This window comes from Schistocerca nitens, chromosome 8, assembly GCF_023898315.1.
Source record: "Schistocerca nitens isolate TAMUIC-IGC-003100 chromosome 8, iqSchNite1.1, whole genome shotgun sequence".
Classification (NCBI taxonomy): domain Eukaryota; kingdom Metazoa; phylum Arthropoda; class Insecta; order Orthoptera; family Acrididae; genus Schistocerca; species Schistocerca nitens.
Window position 1 is genome coordinate 479,240,482 of NC_064621.1, and position 23,362 is coordinate 479,263,843.

A 23,362-nucleotide genomic window follows, 5' to 3' on the forward strand; every position below is an offset into this window, starting at 1 on the left:
GTTACACCCTTTTCAAGAATTACAAGACGAGGAGGGGTCGGAGGCATGGCAAGATGACAGAGAGGGTACATCACAGTCAGACATAGAACGAAATGGTATACTGGACTGTTGTTTTAAACTGTGGGCAACCTCAATCAGACTTCCACATTTTTAATGAAATGGTCCGCACTTTATGTAAAATACTTTTCACTAAAAATCACCACCAGTTTCACGACAATTGAAGACATATCCTTAGGTGATAGAGATTGTTTTTAACAACTCATGGCGGAAACATAACTGCGTTAGAGCCGCTCCCCATTATTCATGTCATGCTATAAACAAATAGCGCGCTAAAAGCGGTAGTCCATAGTTGAAACCAAGAAGATTGCAGAACCGTGATACCGAGCAGGAAGGTTGTTGAGTAGCAGCAGAAAAGAAAGAAGAAGAAAACAAAAATAAAAACATCTGTCTCCTGAGGATGCGCCTTCAGTTGACGCGAAACAGGTCGTGACATTTAATAAAAAGTATTTTACAATCAGTACTGACCAATTCATTCAAAATGTGTGCTGCACTGTTACACGTGTCCAGTGACAGATATACACACAAATCCCAGTTTAGTAGTGAAGAGCAAGCTGAAGTTTGTATCCAGGTTGGTTGGCAATTACTTCAGCATGGGTTGGATTGCAGTGGTGGGTCGTTCTCACGATGTTGGGCGCCGCTAGCATATGCGAAAACGGCAGTGAGGCTGGCGTCTGCTGAGCCCAAACTCTCCCATAGCTCCGTCTTCAGTTCCTCTACCTATTACAGCATTTGTCGCCCATCATTAGTAATTTCAAGTTTCTTTTTACACACGTAATTGAATGTTGAATCTTTCTCCATCTCTTCCTCTTCAGCTTGCCAAGTCGTCGTATGTACCTGATTTGTTGTTGCTGGCACTGATTTGCTGTCAATTCTCATATCATCCTCCCACCGACCCGTTCTCAGTAATTCACTCACAGCTCTGCCTGCCTGTTCATAAAGAATCCTACAACCATTAGATAATTTTCTGTTGCAATAGATAGTGTGCTATGTTTGTCTCATCGGAAACCCTCATTTTCTTTCTGTTTCACCTCACTGACCCCGCCTAAATCTAAACTGAGTCTATGAATTTCCATTATCAGACTTTATTGCTACCTTAACACATTCAAACTGGAGACATTCAGCGCCCCGACTATTAGTATGTTATCCTTTCGTTGGCTATTCAATCTTCTTCTCGTGGCTGTCTTTTCCTGGAGATCCGATAGGGTGTAGGTAGGCTGTTTAGGTTTTCTTATTGGTAACGCCACGTAGCGCTCTGTATCAAAATCACTGGCTGTGCTGTGTGCAGTCTGTGGCAGGTTTGCATTGTTGTTCGCTATTGTAGTGTTGGTCAACTGAATGATAACTGCGCGTAGCGTTGCGCAGTTGGAGGTGAGCCGCCACCAGTGGTGGAAGTGGGGAAGTGAGATGGTGATTTTTGAGAATGGATAATCTAGAGATGTGTCCATCAGAAACAGTACATTTGTAATAATGGATGTCATGAACTACTATATGTATTATGACTATTAAGGTTAATACATTGTTTGTTCTCTATTAAAATCTTTCATTTGCTAACTATGCCTATCAGTAGTTAGTGCCTTCCGCAGTTTGAATCTTTTATTTAGCTGGCAGTAGTGGCGCTCGCTGTATTGCAGTAGTTCGAGTAACGAAGATTTTTGTGAGGTAAGTGGTTTGTGAAAGGTATAGGTTAATGTTAGTCAGGGCCATTCTTTTGTAGGGATTATTGAAAGTCAGATTGCGTTGCGCTAAAAAAAATATTGTGTGTCAGTTTAAGCACAGTCATGTACAATTTTTCTAAGGGGACGTTTTATACACTCCTGGAAATGGAAAAAAGAACACATTGACACCGGTGTGTCAGACCCACCATACTTGCTCCGGACACTGCGAGAGGGCAATGATCACACGCACGGCACAGCGGACACACCAGGAACCGCGGTGTTGGCCGTCGAATGGCGCTAGCTGCGCAGCATTTGTGCACCGCCGCCGTCAGTGGCAGCCAGTTTGCCGTGGCATACGGAGCTCCATCGCAGACTTTAACACTGGTAGCATGCCGCGACAGCGTGGACGTGAACCGTATGGGAACCGCACCGCCACTTCCCAGCAAATTAGGGACACTGTTGCTCCTGGGGTATCGGCGAGGACCATTCGCAACCGTCTCCATGAAGCTGGGCTACGGTCCCGCACACCGTTAGGCCGTCTTCCGCTCACGCCCCTACATCGTGCAGCCCGCCTCCAGTGGTGTCGCGACAGGCGTGAATGGAGGGACGAATGGAGACGTGTCGTCTTCAGCGATGAGAGTCGCTTCTGCCTTGGTGCCAATGATGGTCGTATGCGTGTTTGGCGCCGTGCAGGTGAGCGCCACAATCAGGACTGCATACGACCAGGGCACACAGGGCCAACACCCGGCATCATGGTGTGGGGAGCGATCTCCTACACTGGCCGTACACCACTGGTGATCGTCGAGGGGACACTGAATAGTGCACGGTACATCCAAACCGTCATCGAACCCATCGTTCTACCATTCCTAGACCGGCAAGGGAACTTGCTGTTCCAACAGGACAATGCACGTCCGCATGTATCCCGTGCCACCCAACGTGCTCTAGAAGGTGTACGTCAACTACCCTGGCGAGCAAGATCTCCGGATCTGTCCCCCATTGAGCATGTTTGGGACTGGATGAAGCGTCGTCTCACGCGGTCTGCACGTCCAGCACGAACGCTGGTCCAACTGAGGCCCCAGGTGGAAATGGCATGGCAAGCCGTTCCACAGGACTACATCCAGCATCTCTACGATCGTCTCCATGGGAGAATAGCAGCCTGCATTGCTGCGAAAGGTGGATATACACTGTACTAGTGCCGACATTGTGCATGCTCTGTTGCCTGTGTCTACGTGCCTGTGGTTCTGTCAGTGTGTTCATGTGATGTATCTGACCCCAGGAATGTGTCAATAAAGTTTCCCCTTCCTGGGACAATGAATTCACGGTGTTCTTATTTCAATTTCCAGGAGTGTATGTCGACCCTTAGCCGAGGGTACCTCACTGGAATCTTCTGATTTTTTCCTTGTAGTTTGTGTAATTAGTGTAGCTATTGTTTATTGCTAGTGCCTAATTCTAGAGAGAATCTCCTTTGTAGTTGCAGTCTTTCATTGTTGTACAGTAAAACAGTTGTGGCATGCATGTAGATTTGCACCAAGTATTTCGCAGCTGCGCTTGCAATTAACTAGATAATATTTTCAGTGCTATGTTAATGTGTTCCCTTATTTTTGCTCTTCAAATTGTGCTTTTCTGTGTTATCGTGTGAAATATTATGACAATAATGGCGTGTGAAAAACGTAACACTAGGCTCCAAAGTAAACTGAGAAATAATAGTGACGACGAACGTAGCTTATCAGCACCACTGTGTAATGAATTAACAGACATTCAAAGTAGTGATTTGGTAATTGTGCATAGGGAAATGGAGTGGGCGGCAAATAATGGTGTAGACGCTGAAACAAGTAGTGAACAGGAAAGCATTATCGATCGATCGGTTGGCAACAGCTCGCCCCAGGGATCGGGAATGACAGAACACAAATTGCAAATACTGTAAACTCAGGTTTTGGGTCCTCACCGTTTTCTCAAATGAGTCAAGACACATTTTCTGCTTGTCAAAATGTGAATGTTGCTGGTGAAAATGCACTGCCAAAAAGCATAGAGAAACAGATTCCAGACACTAATACTTTATTATTGCAATTAATGCAACAAATGGAACAAAATCAGAGACAAACACAGCAAAAGCTTCAAAAGTTTGACACAATGGAACAAAATCAGAGACAAACACAGCAAAAGCTTCAAAAGTTAAACACCATGCTTGAACAAACACGTGAAGATTTAACTACTGAGTTACATAGCATTGAATCGAAATGTCAAAAAGTCTGTAATGACGTAAAAACACAAATTTGTGAGCATTTCCAACCTATTTTTTCGCGGCATGAAAATGCATTACAGAATCACGAAGCAGCCATAAAAGAACTGTAAACTATTGTTCATGAAAATCATGACACCTTGCAAGCTAAAATTGACTCAGTTGCATCTACCGATTCGGTTACGCAACTTGCAAAAACTCAGGAAAACTTAAAGGACACAGTAGATACTCTGAAAATTAGTTCAGAAAGACACATGGAGAAAATTAGTTCATTATCAGAGAAAGTAGTCCAACTTCCGGATCAGCTAAATAATTTATCTACGAAGGTAGATGATAATCTGAATGGCTCAAAACCGGTAGTCTTTAATGACACAGAAGAGTGCGAACAAATTAGGAAATTCAAACAAAATCAGAATCAAATTAATACGCAACACCAAAGAGAAATCCGGGAAGTACAAGATCAGCTGACACAGGTAATACAAGAATTACGTATTTTAGAGGACACTCGCGCTCCAATACGGGAAGAGGGACATAGAAATACGGAACAGTCACTAAATAATAACACGGGGTACTTCGTAAATTATGCAAGAAATTGGCAAGGTACACCGAATTTTGAGATGGAACCCCCGAAACGAAGTAACAATGACCGACGTGCGACTCGCCGACATGATGATTTTGACTATAAGCTGTTTATTACTACATGTAAATTCAAAACATTTAAGAATCCTGGCAACGACATTCATCCACAAGCATGGCTTCATCAATTCTCTCATTGTTTTCCTCCCAACTGGTCATTAGAGCACAGGTTAGAATTTATGTGTGGCTATTTAGAGAATGAACCAGCTGTAAGAATGCGATCGGTCATTCACGATTGGCACAGTGAAGGAGAATTTTATCATGCCTTCCTCTCAGCATATTGGTCTCAAGCTACACAAGACCGAGTAAAACATAGCATCATAATGATGAAACATTTCGAACAATCTGAATTTTCCAGTCTTGTTAAATATTTTGAAGACATGTTGCATAAGAATCAGTACCTGTCAAACCCATACAGCCCCTCAGAACTCATCCGCATTTGCTTAATCAAATTACCTGAACATTTACGACATATTATTTTGGCAGGATGTTGCAAAGACGACATTGAAGCTTTTCAGGGACTCTTACAAGAATTAGAAATTGACACTGTCAATCGCGGAATGCGATAACGGGAACACAACAATTACAGGTCACATCCGTCGCAATTCCGCGATGAAAGAAATAATAACTGGACACGACAAGGCTATTCTCACAACACAAATCGTGACCAAAACAGACACCACCCGTATGACAACCGTTGGCAGAGTAGTAATAATTACAGGGAAAGATCACCTCTCCGCGGTAGTGACTATCACAGAGACAATCAGAGAAACAGACAATATGGGAACCAAAATAATTATTATCAAGGGAGACAGAATAACTTTAGACGCAACGGTACAGTGTGCAGTTACGATTCAGGGAGAAATTCTCCACCACGTGACCGACAAGAAAGAAACCATGGAATCTACCGACATGACGACAGACGGTATGATCGTAACGACAGGCCTGAATTGCATCAGAACTGGCGGGATTCAAACAGGGCAGGGCCCTCTCGACAAGGTGAATTTGTAAAAGTTAGGTCTCCAAATCCCAATAACGACGCGCGCCAACAAAGACACAATAGGCAATGACTCATACCGCTGGCAGCCACAAAACGTACTTATGAAACTGACGACGCAGCTGCCGTAGCTAGTAATTACGTAAAAATGGAAGAAATTAGGGACATCTTACTCCAGGAACATGACGTAAAACATAACAAAATTGCATATCCTGTGATTCACATTACAGTAAATGACGTAAAATTTACGGCAATACTTGACTCTGGCAGTCCCATTTCAGTAATTAGTGAAACAGCCTTTAGCAAATGCAACAAATCGAACGATTGCCCCACACTTCCGTTACGTAAGATTAAATTACAAGGTGCAATCTTTGGAAAAAGTGTAGATGTACGCCAACAAACCAACTTAGAATTCTTTTGTCAAAGCCACAGCTTCTCTATGAACCTTCTTGTTGTTCCATTATCGTCGACTGAAATTATATTGGGAGTAGACTTTTTAAATAAATACAAAGCAATCTTAAACTTTCACGATGCTGAAATAAGTTTAGAGAAAGAAGGTAAGTCAATAGCTTTGAAATTTGAAGATTGGCTCTTGAACCACGACGAAGAAATTAATCGGCTTTACCTCCTGTTAGACAACAGTTCGGAATTTTCGACGGAACTTGACACTAACAATCACTCTGCAAGTACTGACAGGGATGATATCGACGGCGCATTTGATACTAATGAGTTAATTCAGAATAAAATTCAAACAATTGAGAATTGTAATGACACTGATAGGCAAGACCTTTTTGAGATTTTACAAGCACATTCCACAGTTTTTATTCACAAAACAGGAACAACCAAGGGATTTCAATACCAATTTCGTGTTCGTGAGCATAATAAATTTTGTGTTGGACCATACGTAATTCCAGCACATTATAGGGACCGTCTTAGAACAGAAATACAATCTATGCTTGACGAGGGCATTATTGAGCCTGCAGTAAGCTCATACAACAATCCATTACATGTTGTTGAGAAGAAAAATGGATCGATCAGTCTTGTCCTAGATTCGAGACAAATCAATACTATCATCATTCCTGAAACAGACAGGCCGCAAACGTTGGAAGAACTTCTTCAAAATTTTAATGGTGTAAAAGTCTTGTCCTCTATTGATCTCAGATCCAGCTTTTATCAGATCGAACTTCATCCAGAATGTAGAAAATACACAGCTTTCCTTTGTTTCGACGTTTGTTATCAGTTTCGGAAATTTCCTTTTGGTTTGAACATCTCTTCGGCAGCATTCATTCGCGGGCTATATTCCATATTACCTGAGTTCTTAAAACGTCACATCACCCTATATGTGGACGATAATCTGATAGCAGAAGCCTCGTGGGAACAACATAATCGCATCCTCAACAGCGTGTTACATATTTTTGCAGAATCTGGAATTACAGTTAACTTGGAAAAGTCCGGTAGGACAAAGGTGAAGCTTTTGGGACATATTTCTTCCGAAGGCATTCAGCCGGACCCTGAAAAGTTAGAAGCAATCAGAGCCATTCCAGTTCCATCCACAAAAAAAAACAAGTCCGCAGTTTTCTAGGTCTCATAAATTTTTACCGTCGTTTTCTGAATATGCTAATTCTTGTTACACCAAAACTTTGTTCTCTCACTGGAAAAAATACTATTTGGAACTGGGACGAACAAGCATAGTTGGAATTCAATTCTTTGAAAGAATCGCTACTTAACGCGCCAATACTAGCTCATCCAGATCTGTCACAAGATTTCTGCCTTAGCACGGATTCTTCTAAAGTCGGTCTTGGTGCCCATTTATTTCAAGAAGCCAAAAAAAAAGACACTACTGGTCAGAAAACCATTGCTTTTGCTAGCCGAGTGCTAACAAAATCTCAAAAAATTATTCAGTTACTGAATTAGAAGCTTTAGCTATCGTTTGGGCATTTAACAAATTCCGTCTCTTTCTTTCTGGTAAGCACGTAAAAGTATACAGTGATCATCGTGCATTACAATTTCTTATGTCTTCAAAATTAAATCATGACAGGTTAAAACGTTGGGCATTGTTTCTGCAAGAATTCCACTTCACAATAGTCTACATTCCCGGCAAGGAGAACATTGTTGCGGACGCACTGTCACGAGCACCGGCTGGGCATGAGAAAAGTAACACAGAAGGCAACCTCGAGAAAAATTTCAGTATTCTTTACATTCAGAAAGTCGCCTTTGAAAACTTCATCACCACATCTTTGAAGGACATTGCTCATGAACAAGATAAAGATCCGATTTGGAAAGACATCAAAAGGAAATGGCATGAAAAGACACACACTCAGATTCGGCATTATTATCTGGTTAGAAACAACATACTCTTCAAATGCTGCACTGTTGATGACAAGCTATGGGTACTTTGCATTCCAGACGAATTTGTTAATAAGCTCATTTGGTACATTCATTTCAGCTACGCACATTTTGGTCCACGAAAATGTTATCATATTCTTCGGACGACTTGTTATTTTAACAATATGGAAAAGAGAATTCGAAGAGTCTTGTCTATTTGTAAACTTTGTCAAAAGGCGAAACCATCTACTACCTCACATCGTGCTCCGTTGTTTCCTATCATTCCTTCTAAATTAAAAGAATTTGCTGCTGCTGATCTCTTGGGACCCCTTGTCAGAACACCGAATGGATTTTCGTACGTTCCAGTTGCTGTTGAACTTACTTCAAAATTTGTTTCTTTCACTCCGTTACGTAAAGCCACTGGACGGTGTGTATCCAACGCCTTTGTTAAAAATTTCTTACGTGAAGTTGGCCACGTTGCTAATGTCATTTCAGATAACGGACCGCAATTCAGATCTGCTGTTTGGTCGCGCATGCTTCGGAATCATAAAATCAAACCTGTTTTTATTTCATTGTACTCACCACTTTGTAACCTGTCTGAACGAATTATGAAAGAAATCAGTAAACTTTGCAGACTTTATTGTCTCAGAAAGCATCAGCATTGGGACAGATATTTACACTTATTTAAAAATGAGCTGAATGAAATGCCTCATGACTCCACTGATTTACCACCTACTCTTGTACTCAAGAATGAAGAACCACCGAACAGAATCAGAGAGCTTGTACCTTTCCCGAATACACGTAAACTTCGACACAAAGACATAATTGATTTGGCTATTAAAAATATAAAATCTGCAGCAGACAAAAGGGGAAAACTACACGGTAAAGCAAATGCAAAGAAACTATGTATTGGTCAGAAAGTTCTCATTAAAGCACATTCATTGTCACATAAGAAGAAACACTTGAGTCACAAATTATTTCTAGTTTACAATGGACCTTACAGAATCCGACGTATACCACATGATAATTGCGTTAAAGTTGAAACTCTGCGTACTAGGAAGAGTAAAGGTTTACACCACATTTCACACGTAAAACCGTTTATTGAAAGATAATCTGCTTATTAACTTTGTCTTTTCCATAAAACTTTTCACTACACGATTATATCACGACGCTAGAAATATGTGACACAATTTACATTGTTGCTTCTTCGGTGTATCTGTTTTATATCTGCTCAGTTTTTCTGAATTCTTCTGGAAAGTAAAACATGTTTTAATAGTAACTTTTGTGGTATAGCTACAATGAGACAGCCTTTTCCGTAGCACAACAATACGTTACATTATAGTACTTTCTTGATCACGGTAAGGTACATAATAACTGCGATATCTATACGCAAAGAATTTCACTTTCGTTTATGATGAGGTAAGTACATTGACTTCAGCAGAACTTTGCTTATAGAGGACGATAACTACGACACTCCCACAGAATTATCTTACAGCAAGACGCGCATTTAGCGCTACAGGACACGCATTTGAGTGATTAATTTTGTACTTGAACCATTTATTTTTCAAGATTTTTGAATTACAAAGAAAGTTTTCTGTGATACATTTCATTCCATTGCTGTAATCTGTAGCACCTGATGGTATAATTACATTAATCCTCATGGGGTACACGCCTACTTTGTGTACCATGTGTCTGGCAAGCACAAGGAGCCATAGCTAATATGGTATTTGCTTATACAACTTTACACATCGGTACCATATTCCTCTAAAACAGAATTACACAGCTATCTGATTATTTGACAGAGAAACAAACATCTTTTTACTACATCAGTGACACATGTTTACACAATTACACAGTTGGATAACTTCACACTTATGAAACTGTATTTTGTCTGTACCGTGTGAACCGTTCATATTTTTTCGGAACCATTGTGATACTATGAGAGCTTTGAATGATGTATTTGGTATGGGATCATGATTTTTAAAGTATGTTTGAGGTAGATGACACTATTGAAATGAGCAGAAAAAAGATTTTTTTTTAAGTTTTGAAATTATTTCAGAAAGTTACGACGTTTTTGAGATTTGACTGAGGTGTTATGATGTTATCATTATGACAACGATGTGTATTATGCTGTTGCGGAATGATATGTATTTATTATGATGAAATACTGAAGAAGTGTCGACGACTATGTGTATGTGTAATAAGGTAAGGAATAATGAGTATTGGTTAGCGACTCTGGTTTGTGAAAAAGCATGTTGGAAACCAAGAATCGTACTTTAAGAGTTATGAAATGTGTGTATATGCGTAATGTATTACAATGCCGACGAAAATTTTTTTGGGCACTATTATATTTACAGGATTTTGTTTCTACACATTTGTAACGCGAATATTTCGACCAGGGAAATTTTATTTGTATCAAACTGTGACTGTAGCGGAAACTGATGTCGTAAATATTTCGGTAAGGAAGGTAGGTCACTGTGAGCACCCAGCTGCGCGACAGTCGCCTGGAAAAAGAAAGCCATTAGGTAAAAAAAAAAGAGACCATTAACCTCGCTAGTGACATTCCATTGTAAAAAGCATCGCAAATACGACACGCTCATTACTTGGAAATGTATCGTACTTTGTGCTATTTACTGAAATGCTTATGAATTGATGGGAAATATTCTTACATCTGCAAACCTGATTATGACAAGTGTCTTTCTACGAGAGTTGAGAGCTACTGACTTACGAAATGCCACATAGCTATTGAATGATGTTTTTATGCTTTGGTTTGCGTAATTGCTTATTTCATTTGATATCTGTTTTCCAGCTGTGTTGCAGCATTGGTTTTATAAAATAAACTTAAATGCATTTGCTAATGTGAACAGTTTCTGTCAACAGATCTATTAAATAATTATTTTATGATCCACATTCCTCGAAAAAGGAGCTCTTGGAATGGAAAGAACAATAAGAAGGGATTAATAACAGTTACTGCATACATAATTTTCTTTTCAACTACTTGGTAATTTTTTTGGTAGAGTAAGTTATCGTGATGCATCACTCTAGTGTTAAGATGTGACATAGGTATTAAACATGGCCATTTTTACTGTAATATTTTTTCTGCTTGAGCTTTGTCATGTTTCGATATAAGTTATTGCATTTGCTGCTGCTGTTTGCCAGGCATAGTGCTACTGAATTTTAATTTGTGTTACTCTGCTAAGCCAGTTTACTACCGATTTATTTTTCTTGTTTGCTGCACATTGCCTTATATTAGTTGTAATATTGCAATTGCTTTGCTAATTTCTATAATGCTGCTTGCTTTGCAAATCTGCATTTTTTTTGTCATTGCTTTTTGTGTTAATTGTTTTGTGCTGCTGCATTGCCTCGTTCCTTAGTTTAGCATCTGAGCTCAGTAGGTTTAAGTTAGCTTAAGATGGGGTAGGCTATATGAGAGAACGAGTTGTGATGAATTGGAAGAAATACATTGAGAAGCTATAAGAAAATGGTTTGGCCAAAAAAGTATTTTGAAAGAGGATATGAACAAAAAAGTAGGGTTTAGGGACAACAGATTTAGGTAGGATTTTCTTGGAAATAAATGATAAGGTAAGATAATGGAAAATAAATAATGAGGTAAGAAATATGTGAACATATAAACACAGAAGGCATGCTTGAATAGGATTTTTTTGGTGGAAACAAATGTTGAAATAGGACGAAAGATCTATGGAATGAAGTTTTAGGTGGACTACAGTACCAAATGCTACACTGAAAACAAACCCTGCCCTTTCCTCTTGTGTTATGCTGCTATGTGTTTGTGTACTCTTTTCTATTTGTGTTTTTCCTGTCTTTATGTGTTGATCTGATATGAGTTATGTTGTGGAATTTTTCTAATAATATGTTATTTTCTTTGTAAAGATGCTTAGACATTATTTATTCTGTTTTGTTTTAATGCTCATGTGTGAAGTTCATGTTTCAAAAGTTATTCTGATCTTTCATGTATTTACTTATGTCATAATTCCAGTAACACTGATGTATATGTTTATTTCTATTGTTTTGTAAGGCCTGTATTACTACAAATGTTATCTGTATGTTATGTTTTTAATTATGTATTTTCTACCTTTTTTATTGTATTCTTATGTTATAAAATTTTAATTGAAACCAGTTCGTTAAATTAAGTAACTTGTAAGTTACATTTCACTGCACACGTTTCTGTTGGTCATAGTATATGGACAATATGTGAGAAGTAGGGACTGATAGTGTTTGGACTTGTTAATAATTCAGCAAGGGACTGATTAACAGCAATGCTGGTTCTAAGGACAATTCCAAAAACTCTGTGCGTGCACAAGTGGTGGTTAATGGACTTGCTATTTTCTCTGCAAGACTCTTCGATGGTGATTGTGCACCTGCACAGTCGCAACAGATGGCTGCTTGCCGTCTCTACAAGGACTACAGTTAGTCTGCATCTTTGATGGCCCACCAATACCATTATTTCTACAAGGACTTCAGTGGGTCTGCACCTCTGGTGGCCCACCAATACCATACTCTCTACCAGGACTACAGTGGGTCTGCTCTGTGATGACCTACCTACCAATATTCTTCAAAACTTCGCTGACTCTGCTGTGGGTTTGCTCTGTTGTGGCCCATTACCTGTCTGCACGTCAAGAGTCAGCACTCTCTTTCCGTTGGAAGGACAACACTACTTCTTCAAGACTGCATGGAAATCCCCTACTTCCGTGTGCATTTTCTTTTACTGCTCAGACTTTGAGAAAAACACTGCAATTTTACGGTGATGAATGATCAGGACTGTCTTTATGGACTGTGAGAAAATTTTAGCTTTCAAACAACATTGTATCAATAAGTGTGTACATTTGATTTCTTTGTTATTGTAATTATGATTATGAAAAAATTTTTCAAATCTGTATTGGCCACTGCCCAGAAGAATTTGTAAAATTTTTTGTGGGGAGCATGGGGGCTATGTAAGTAGGCTGTTTAGGGTTTCTTATTGGTAACGCCACATAGCGCTCTGTATCAAAATCACTGGCTGTGCTGTGTGCAGTCTGTGGCTGGTTAGCATTGTTGTAATATTCGCCATTGTAGTGTTGGGCAGTTGGCTGTTAACAGCGCGTAGCGTTGCGCAGTTGGAGGTGAGCTGCCAGCAGTGGTGGATGTGGGGAAGTGAGATGGTGGATTTTTGAGAATGGATAATCTGGAGGTGTGTCCATCAGAAACAGTACATTTGTAAGAATGGATGTCATGAACTGCTATATATATTATGACTATTAAGGTTAATACATTGTTTGTTCTCTATTAAAATCTTTCATTTGCTAACTATGCCTATCAGTAGTTAGTGCCTTCCGCAGTTTGAATCTTTTATTTAGCTGGCAGTAGTGGCGCTCGCTGTATTGCAGTAGTTCGAGTAACGAAGATTTTTGTGAGGTAAGTGATTTGTGAAAGGTATAGGTTAATGTTAGTCAGGGTCATTCTTTTGTAGGGATTATTGAAAGTCAGATTGCGTTGCGCTAAAAAAAAAATATTGTGTGTCAGTTTAAGCACAGTCATGTATAATTTTTCTAAGGGGACGTTTCAAGGAGAACTAATACCAATTTGCCAATAAAGTGATTGTCGTTACAGACTATATGTTCTATACATGCACATTATGTGCCGGGTTCTCATTAGTTTTAGTGTCCTCACGCAATTGAAAACGGTTGTTTTTCCTGCCTTCAGGAACAGTTTCATACCCCAAGAGTAGAATGAGGGTCACTCGATACGCCTCAAGTTAGCGGCAGCCAGTGCGTCAAAATGCGTAAACCTACGTGTCGCCGGAAACTACAGCGTGAGAGTTATTGAAATAAAATCTTCATTACTTTTGAACGGTTTTCGTTAGTACATTCAAACTGCTCGGTTTGCCGCGGGGCATGATAGAAAATAGTGTGCGCTGTATGGTTTGGTTTAGCGACGTAACCCACTTTCATTTGGATGGGTTAGTCAATAAGAAAAATTGGCGCTCTTGGGGAACTGAGAACTCGCATTTCGTGATCGAGAAATCACTTCACCCTCAACGGGTGGCTGTGTGGTGCGCAATGCCCAGTCACGGAACAATCGGTGCGATGTTCCTAGATGGCATGGAGACTACCGAACGGTACGTGAAGATTCTGGAAGGCGATTTCATCCCCATTATCCAAAGTGACCCTGATTTCTACAAGATGTGGTCCGTGCAAGACGGAGCTCGATCCCATCGAAGCAGTAGAGTGTGATACCCAGAGGTCACTGGCACGGGTCCCTATTGGCCGCTATATTCTCTGGGTCTGAACACATACGCCTCCTTTTTGTGTAGTTGTATTAAAAGACAATGTGTAGAGCAATAACCCTAAAACCATAGCTGAGCTGAAAACAGCCATTCGGGAGGTCATCGACAGCATGTTCCGACACTTCAGCGAGTCATGCTAATCGTCTGCTCTACCTCATCGCCAATAATAGAAGGCATATCGAACATGTCAAACCTCAATCCGAATACCTGTAGTGACATTTACATGTTAATAAAGTGTGAGCAGGCCGTAGTTGGTACCTTATTTACGTTCTGTTTTTCATATAGTTCAGTAATTGTCATCCTATATACGCATAATACGAGGGTTGGAACTTAAATAGTGGCAACTATTTATTCACTACCGATACAAAAGAGTTACACTGCTGGCCATTAAAATTGCTACACCACGAAGATGACACGCGAAATTTAACCGACAGGAAGAAGATGCTGTGATATGCAAATGATTCGCTTTTCAGAGCATTCACACAAGGTTGGCGCCGGTGGCGACACCTACAACGTGCTGACATGAGGAAAGTTTCCAACCGATTTCTCATACACAAACAGCAGTTGACCCACGTTGACATGTGAAACGTTGTTGTGAAGCTTCGTGTAAGGGGGAGAAATGTGTACCATCACGTTTCCGACCTTGATAAAGGTCAGACTGTAGCCTATCGCGATTGCGGTTTATCGTATCGCGACATTGCTGCTCGCGTTGGTCGAGATCCAATGACTGTCAGCAGAATATGGAATCGGTGGGTTCAGGAGGGTAATACGGAAAGCCGTGCTGGATCCCAACGGCCCTGAATCACTAGCAGTCAAGATGACAGACATCTTATCCACATGGCTATAACGGATCGTGCAGCCACGTCTCGATCCCTCAGTCAACACATGGGGAAGTTTGCAAGACAACAACCATCTGCACGAACAGTTCGACGACGTTTGCAGCAGCATGGACTATCAGCTCGGAGATCAAGGCTGCGGTTACCCTTGACGCTGCATCACAGACAGGAGCGCCTGCGATGGTGTACTCGACGACGAACCTGGGTGCACGAATGGAAAAACATCATTTTTTCGGATGAATCAAGTTTCTGTTTACAGCATCATGATGGTCGCATCTGTGTTTGGTGACATCGCGGTGAACGCGCATTGGAAGCGTGTATTCGTCATCGCCATACTGGCGTATCTCCTGGCGTGATGGTATGGGGTGCCATTGGTTACACGTCTCGGTCACCACTTGTTCGCATTGACGGCACTTTTAACAGTAGACGTTACATTTCAGATGTGTTACGACATGTGGCTCTACCCTTCATTCGATCCCTGCGAAACCCTACATTTCAGCAGGATAATGCACGACCGCATGTTGCAGGTCCTGTACAGGCCTTTCCGGATACAGAAAATGCTCGACTGCTGCCCTTGCCAGCACATTCTCCAGATCTCTCTCCAACTGAAAACGTCTGGCTCGTCACAATACGCCAATCACTACTCTTGATGAACTGTGGTATCGTGCTGAAGCTGCATTGGCAGCTGTGCCTGTACACGCCATCCAAGCTCTGTTTGACTCAATGCCCAGGCATACCAAGGCCGTTATTACGGCCAGAGGTGGTTTTTCTGGGTACTGATTTCTCAGGATCTATGCACCCAAAGTGCGTGAATATGTAATCACATGTCAGTTCTAGTATAAAATATTTGTCCAATGAATACCCGTTTATCATCTGCATTTCTTGTTGTTGTAGCAATTTTAATGGCCAGTAGTGTACATGTTTGCACCTGTTACTGTCCTTCAAAGTAGTCACCAGCGTTGTGTAGAACCCGTTCCCAGCTATGTGGAAGGCGTAGTGTACCGTTGGTAGAGCCTGTTGTGTTGATGGAGCGAATGGAGCGGTCTACTGCCTGTATAATCTCTGGAACAGTTCTGAAGCGAACGCCACGAAGTGGTTCCTTCATCTTCGGAATCAAATCAAAGTCACAAGGACTTAAGTCCGCGGAGTATGGTGGATGGTTCAGTACTTCTTAGTCCCATTAACCGAACAGAGCAGCCAGAGCTTGCGCTGTATGCGCCCGAGCATTGTCGTGCAAAATGATGGGAGTGTTGCCCAGAAAGTGTCGCCGCTTCTTTCGCAAAGCTGGTCGCAGGTGATGCATTGACGTTCTACCGTGGAGGGACGTAAAGCGTTAGGATAACACCATCGCAGTGGTACACGAGAATCACCTTAACTTTCACTATACTGGGACTCGGACGCACTTTCTAGTTTCGCGGCTACCCATACTGCTTTGCGAAAGAAGCGGCGACACTTTCTGCACAACCCACCCATCATTTTGCACGACAAAGCGTGGGCGCATACAGCATAAACAGTGGCTGCTCTGTTCAGACGATGGGACCGGGAAGTACTGTACCATCCACCATACTCCCAGGATTCAAAATGGTTCAAATGGCTCTGAGCACTATGGGACTCAACTGCTGTGGTCATTAGTCCCCTAGAACTTAGAACTACTTAAACCTAACTAACCTAAGGACATCACAAACATCCATGCCCGAGGCAGGATTCGAACCTGCGACCGTAGCAGTCGCACGGTTCCGGACTGCGCGCCTAGAACCGCGAGACCACCGCGGCCGGCAGGATTTAAGTCCTTGTGACTTTGGTTTGATTACGAATATGAAGGAACCATTTCGTGGCATTAGCTTCAGGACTGTTTCAGAGATTCGACAGGCAGTAGACCGCCCATTCGCACCATTAACAGAATAGGCTCTACCAACGGTATATTGCGCCTTCCAAACCGCTGGCAACGGGTTCTACACAACGCCGGTGACTACTTTGAAGGACAGTAACAGGTGCAAACGTGTAACTCTTTTGTATCGGGTATGAATAAATAGTTGCCACTATTTAAGTTCCAACACTCGTATTAATTCCTTTCGATACATAAATGGCACACCTGTTTTTACTCTCGCTGACAGGGCTTCAGACACTTTTTAAAAGTCACAAATTCTGACTAGACAAATACAATTACTCCGAAATATCACTAAGAGAAATATAAATATAAATGATTGAAGCAATATAGATGATATCAAAATGATATAAATGATTGAAGCGATGTCGCAAAACTCGACATTCAGAAAGAAATATTTGGATTTGCTTCGCTTCAGATTTATGCTACGAGAGAGCAGCAGTAAGCAGTTTGGCAAGCCGGCGACAGGAGCCCAGAAAGCTTATGTTCTGCTTTAAATGCAGTAACATCAGTCCACTGTAACAGTGCAACGATATTTCAGAACGAAGTACAAGAAAGACCTATGAACAGCCAATTTCCTTCTGCGATAGTATGCGCATTTTAAAGCTTCAGGATGCGTCTGCAAGGGAAAATCAAATTTTCGGCCTGTAGTCAGTAAAGAAACCGCTTGACGACGTGAAGGCGAGTTTCACACCTATACCACAGAAGTTGACGAAGTGAGCAGACATAGAGCTGAACGTAGCACAATTAACCGCTGGCAAGATACCGCTTGCAATTACTATAAAGTCATACGCTTTGAATCTTCGGCAAAGATACAACAACTTAAGGAAGTAAGTACGCAAGATCTAGTAATGCAGCAATATTTTGTGTGAATAGCACAGTGAACAGGCGTAACATGAGAATCTGAGTGACAGAGAATCCTCACGCTATCAGGCAGCACATTCGAGATTCTCCAAAAGTCAATGTGTTCTGCACAGTCTCAAGGTTTATGGTCCCATTTTCGTCTGAGCGATGACCAATACAGAACACATGTATCTGAAAATGCCGGAAAACTGTCTAATACGACTGTTGGAGACCGACAGTGTGGACTTCGTCTACCAGTAGGATGGATCTCCACCCCATTCCCATGTTCGTGAACTGTTAAACACGACATTGAGAAACCGTATGATAATATTTATAACAGATAATAGTTAAATAAATAATCAATCAAAAGAAAACCTACTAAATAAAAAGTAAAATGGACCTAAATACTTCACACGTACACACACATCACTTTCTTAGTCTCTATAATGAAAATTATTTTTTGTCCGAAAATGCACTCTACATTATCAACTACGTAGAAAAAAAATCACTTCACTCCTTAATTAATACTGTTCCTTTATCACCCTTTTTTATTGTTTGCAGTGAAGATCGGTAGACTCGTGGCGTTCTGAAAAACGTTTAATTTGGGTTTCTACAATCTCAGGGACATTGCTAACTGTCTTCTCGCCTCGCGAGAAAATTCAGAATAGTTTAATTTAAATTCGTGGGTATTGCGTTGGTAACGTAAGAAAAAATGTAGTAAAGCAAAAGCTGTAACATTTATAAATTGGGGATTGATGATCGTTGCTATGAAGTGAAAGCAGAAGTGCCAAATTAAACAATCATTATTTAACGAAAGAAGCTTTTTATACAAAGATCTGACATCTCGTGCATTAATCTCCCAGTTTTGAACATAACAAAGAATTTTTTGCCGTATTCCGACGAAATACGTAGAAATTACAATAGTCTTAGCCAGACTCTGGAGCGAAAGAAAAAAGTATTCATAGTAAAGTCATATCAATAATCGCAGTTGGCGATAATAATGGCACAATTAAACAAATTCCTAACAGGAATACTATTTCAGTTCATTTGAACAAAATGGAAGCAAATAAGGGTCTGATAGCGTAAGATGCTGTCGGAAAGGCGAGCGCCTATAGAAGAAGAGGAGAAAATGACGAGCGCGCATTCTTATATAGAACAAAATACGGATGATAATGTTAGGCGCTCTCATTATCCTGGGCCTACATATTCACTGACTTGTAGCGCAGTTTGTTGACTCAGTGGTTAAATTATATCTTTAACTCTTCATATTTCGATAGGAAAGGAAAATAGTATGTCGCTACGTCGCAGGCAGGGCACAATATTACAACTGATGGATCAGTCGTGGTGGGGTTGATGGCTCTGAGCACTATGGGACTTAACATCTGAGGTCATCAGTCCCCTAGAACTTAGAACTACTTAAACCTAACTAACCTAAGGACACCACACACATCCATGCCCGAGGCAGGATTCGAACCTGCGACCGTAGCGGTTGCGCGGTTCCAGACTGAAGCGCGTAGAACCGCTTGGCCACATCGGCCGGCTGGTGGGGTTCATCATCACTAATTCAATCATAGCCTCCACGCTACGCTCTCTCAACCTAACCACATGCGGTTTTTTTTTTTTTTTTTTAGTGGGATTATGTGACAGATTCAGTGTTTACGTCTCCTCACAAACAAAGGCGGGGGGAAGGTGCATATGGAACACTTGCAGTTCAAATCAAATGGTTCAAATGGCTCTGAGCACTATGGGACTCAACTGCTGAGGTCATTAGTCCCCTAGAACTTAGAACTAGTTAAACCTAACTAACCTAAGGACATCACAAACATCCATGCCCGAGGCAGGATTCGAACCTGCGACCGTAGCGGTCTTGCGGTTCCAGACTGCAGCGCCTTTAACCGCACGGCCACTTCGGCCGGCAACACTTGCAGTATAAAGCCCTATGACGATATGTCAAAATGTCAAATAATATAGCTACAGCGAATCTGTGAAATAACTTCAATCATTTATATTAACCCCGTAGGTATTAGCATATAAATACTATGCTCCAACTGGATTTACGGTCAACGCTTCGTGTGTTGAAGAGGAATTTACTTTATCTGCTACGAAATTCTGTTCTGCAGCTCACCAAGTGCACACAAACCCCGTCGTGTATCTGAGTACAAATGACCAGGATGCTGTCAGCTTCAGATATTTATGTTCTACACATTTCTAGGTCAATAAAGGTATGGAAAAGGTGGAAAAATAAAAAGTTATCAAGAACACGTGTTGTGCTGCTGGCGGGCAGTTATATTTTGGCGGGGCCTGCCGCTTTAATGTTGTCAGAGCTGCGACCGCAACGATTCATCGCGCGCGCTACAGCACAGCACAGCAGGCGGTGGCAGGCGGGGCGCCCTGTGTTTGTTTTTTTGTCGCGAGTGCGGAACACGGCCGCGGCGCGGCGCTGGCTGTCCGGGCGCGGTAATGGACGGCGGGCCCGCTGTCCCTTCTCCCGGGGGCAGCGGGGCGGACTGGGCGCGCTTTACGGGCCATCGGCGGCCATTTCTTTGCCAGCGGAATTAATTTTTTTAGCTGAATTCGGCGAAAAACACAGAACCAATCTGCCATTGGTGGTAACCAGATGGGACGGGCCCGTAACTTCCCGTCTGAACAACCCTGGCGTGGAGAGGAGGCGTACTGTTCACAGCAACCTTTCGTTCTAGCAGAGACAACACTACTAAAATGTCAGAAATATGGGAAGTTGGCCTATTTCCGTTGTTTAGACAAAAGGAGAGTGTCAAAGATATTTGACAGTATGAAAGTGTAGCACGAGAGCTACTCTCGGAAATACTTTTTTAATAGCAACTGTTTTGATCGCGTTGAACCATTAGTTCCCAACCTAAGGATAATTACCCACTGAGGTGTAAAATTAAATCGTCTGTGAGCTAAAAACAAAACGGTTCTAAAAATCATCAGTGTTATCACTAGTTCATAAATGATCAATATTTACATTTATTTATTGTACTAGTTTTCATGTGTGACATAGTGTACTGGAGATTATAATTTATGAAACGACTATGTGAATATCATCTTCCTCATATATTCCACCCAATCTATCCGGGATGAAATTTTCACTCTGCAGCGGAGAGTGCGCTGATATGAAAATTATTAGCAGATTAAAACTGTGCCGGACCGAGGCACGAACTCACGGGCAAGAGCTCTACCAACTCAAATACCCAAGTACGGCTCACGACTCTTCTTCAAAGAAGTACAGATGTTCAAATGTGTGTGAAATCTTATGGGACTTAACTGCTAAGGTCATCAGTCCCTCAGCTTACACACTTCTTAACCTAAATTATCCTAAGGACTAACGCACACACCCATGCCCGAGGGAGGACTGCAGCGCCTGAGACTGCTCGGCTAATCCCACGCGCCCAAAGAAGTTGTCCGGCGAAATTTGCGGGGAGAAAGCAAACTGAGAAGACATGTCTTGGCCACAGTCTCGCGCATTCTTCCAGAATGAAAATTTCACTTTGCAGCGGAAGGTGGGAGACGAGGTACTGTCGGAAGTAAAGCTGTGAGGACAGGTCGTGAGTGGAGCTTGGGTAGCCCAGTTGGTAGAGCATTTGCCGGAAAAACGCAAATGCCTCGAGTTCGAGTCTTGACACATTACACAATTTTAATCTCTCATGAAGTTTCACGTATTTTGTACTTGGTATCTTGACAGTATGATATAAAATTCAGACATTAACACCACATATGCTTCAACATCTCGTGACAATGCCGTCTGCGATCTGCAGGTAATTATCAAAATGAGCCAGAAATTGCTCCATTATTCACTTCGCAACAATAAACGAACTAATTAGCAGCACAAAACCCAACAATAACTATCTCCTGTTTATTGTACTGCTGTGTGAGCGACACAGAATTTTTATTGCTCTTTGGGGCGACTGGAGCCTTTCGGATCATACGAAGCTATTATATTTCAATCTTCCGAGGTTCGAAGCAGCTCTCATTTTTACTGCGCGGATGATTTTTGTACTTCAGTCCACTTTGTGCTTGGTCAGATAGTAACTCCACTCTCTGCCAGTACTTTCTATCTACTAATTTTTGTCTGTATAAGTACCTGTTGAAAATGTCTGATGGACTTCTTTTCGAAACACTTTTTGACCTGCTGGAGACAGTACATGGGTTCGAGTCATTCTACATATGTCGTAATTATTATTACTATTATTATTATTGTTATTATTATTAGTGACAGTGGTCAGACTGAACAGTCACCCTGAATCTTCCAATTTCAGAAAGTTCAGAAGTAAGACTGCTCGTCAAGTGATTCAAAGTGTACACATTTTCAGTTGGTTGATTCTACATGGGATGCAAGGTGTGGGTGAACTAAGTGTCGCCAGGAAGAGGCTCGTGGTCGTAGGAGAAAGCAGTTGCAGCATGGCTGGTAACTTGTGTTCCATGACGATCATCTGCTATGGTATAAATGTCACACGAAAGTGACAAGGTTTTGTTAAAGCACCTTGCAGATTCGCTCACGTACAGATCTGGTACTTATTTATAATAATAGATACGAATTTAATTTAAACCTGTTGAGTTCAAATACGCAAACACTTTCAGCAGTCAGAAGCAACACAATATCTGTCGATCTCTTCCCACGTATGCGGAATGGAACTAGGCGGCGAGAATCACTAAGTCTTGTACAGATAGTATTAACTTCAGAGGTTTGCAGGGAGGGGAAAACGACCACATCAGCTTCCGGGCTGGAACGGCAGTGCAGTGCCAGCATCTTATTTGTTACTGACAACTTAGTTTACATGCCAATCATATGCTGTGATACAAATATCATACGGAACGAGAAAAATTTATGAAAGCGCTTTTAAAAGATGCTCTCGTTCAAATGTGATACAAATTGGCTACAACAACACGCACATAGCTCACGTGCAAGATTTGGCACCACGTTTACTATAATGCACTTCAGTAACAAGCTTCGAACCAAACAATAGATCGCTAGTATTGGCAGCAGTTAGACAAGGCACGAAGTACAGCAATTTCTGCCGAGCGGATCTAGGAAGCCTGAGTTCAACTCAGACTTTAATTCACACACTGCATGTTGACGTTTTCCTAGTTTTGTGGCTTCATCGGCAGTCCCACAAAATCCTCGTTTCTGGTCACCTGGTTAATTTCTCATTTCTTTCATGTAGTTATTTGTGGCGATTGCCATGAAATGAATCATTGTTTATTTGATACTCGAAAAATATCGTACAAAAACTAGTACCATCATTTGTAAAAATTTATACTACACATTCTCACAATTAATTAAAAATAAATGTTGTCTTCTTTTGGAACAGAATGAAAGTAAATGAAATAGCCATGCTGCTGCACGTCTCAAAACTTGGGGTCCTGTAATACAAAAACGCAGGCCTATGGAAAATTTTATTTATTTTTTTATCAAAATTACGTAATTCCTTGTTCAACATTAATTCTGAACTGACCATAATGTACATCTTAAAGATAAATAATCACAAAACTGGAAAGCTGTTTACAGGAACCGATCGCTAATTAAATTAAGAAAATCCAACTGCGAGAAATTCGAAAAAAAGATCATCTTGTTTAAAAATTGA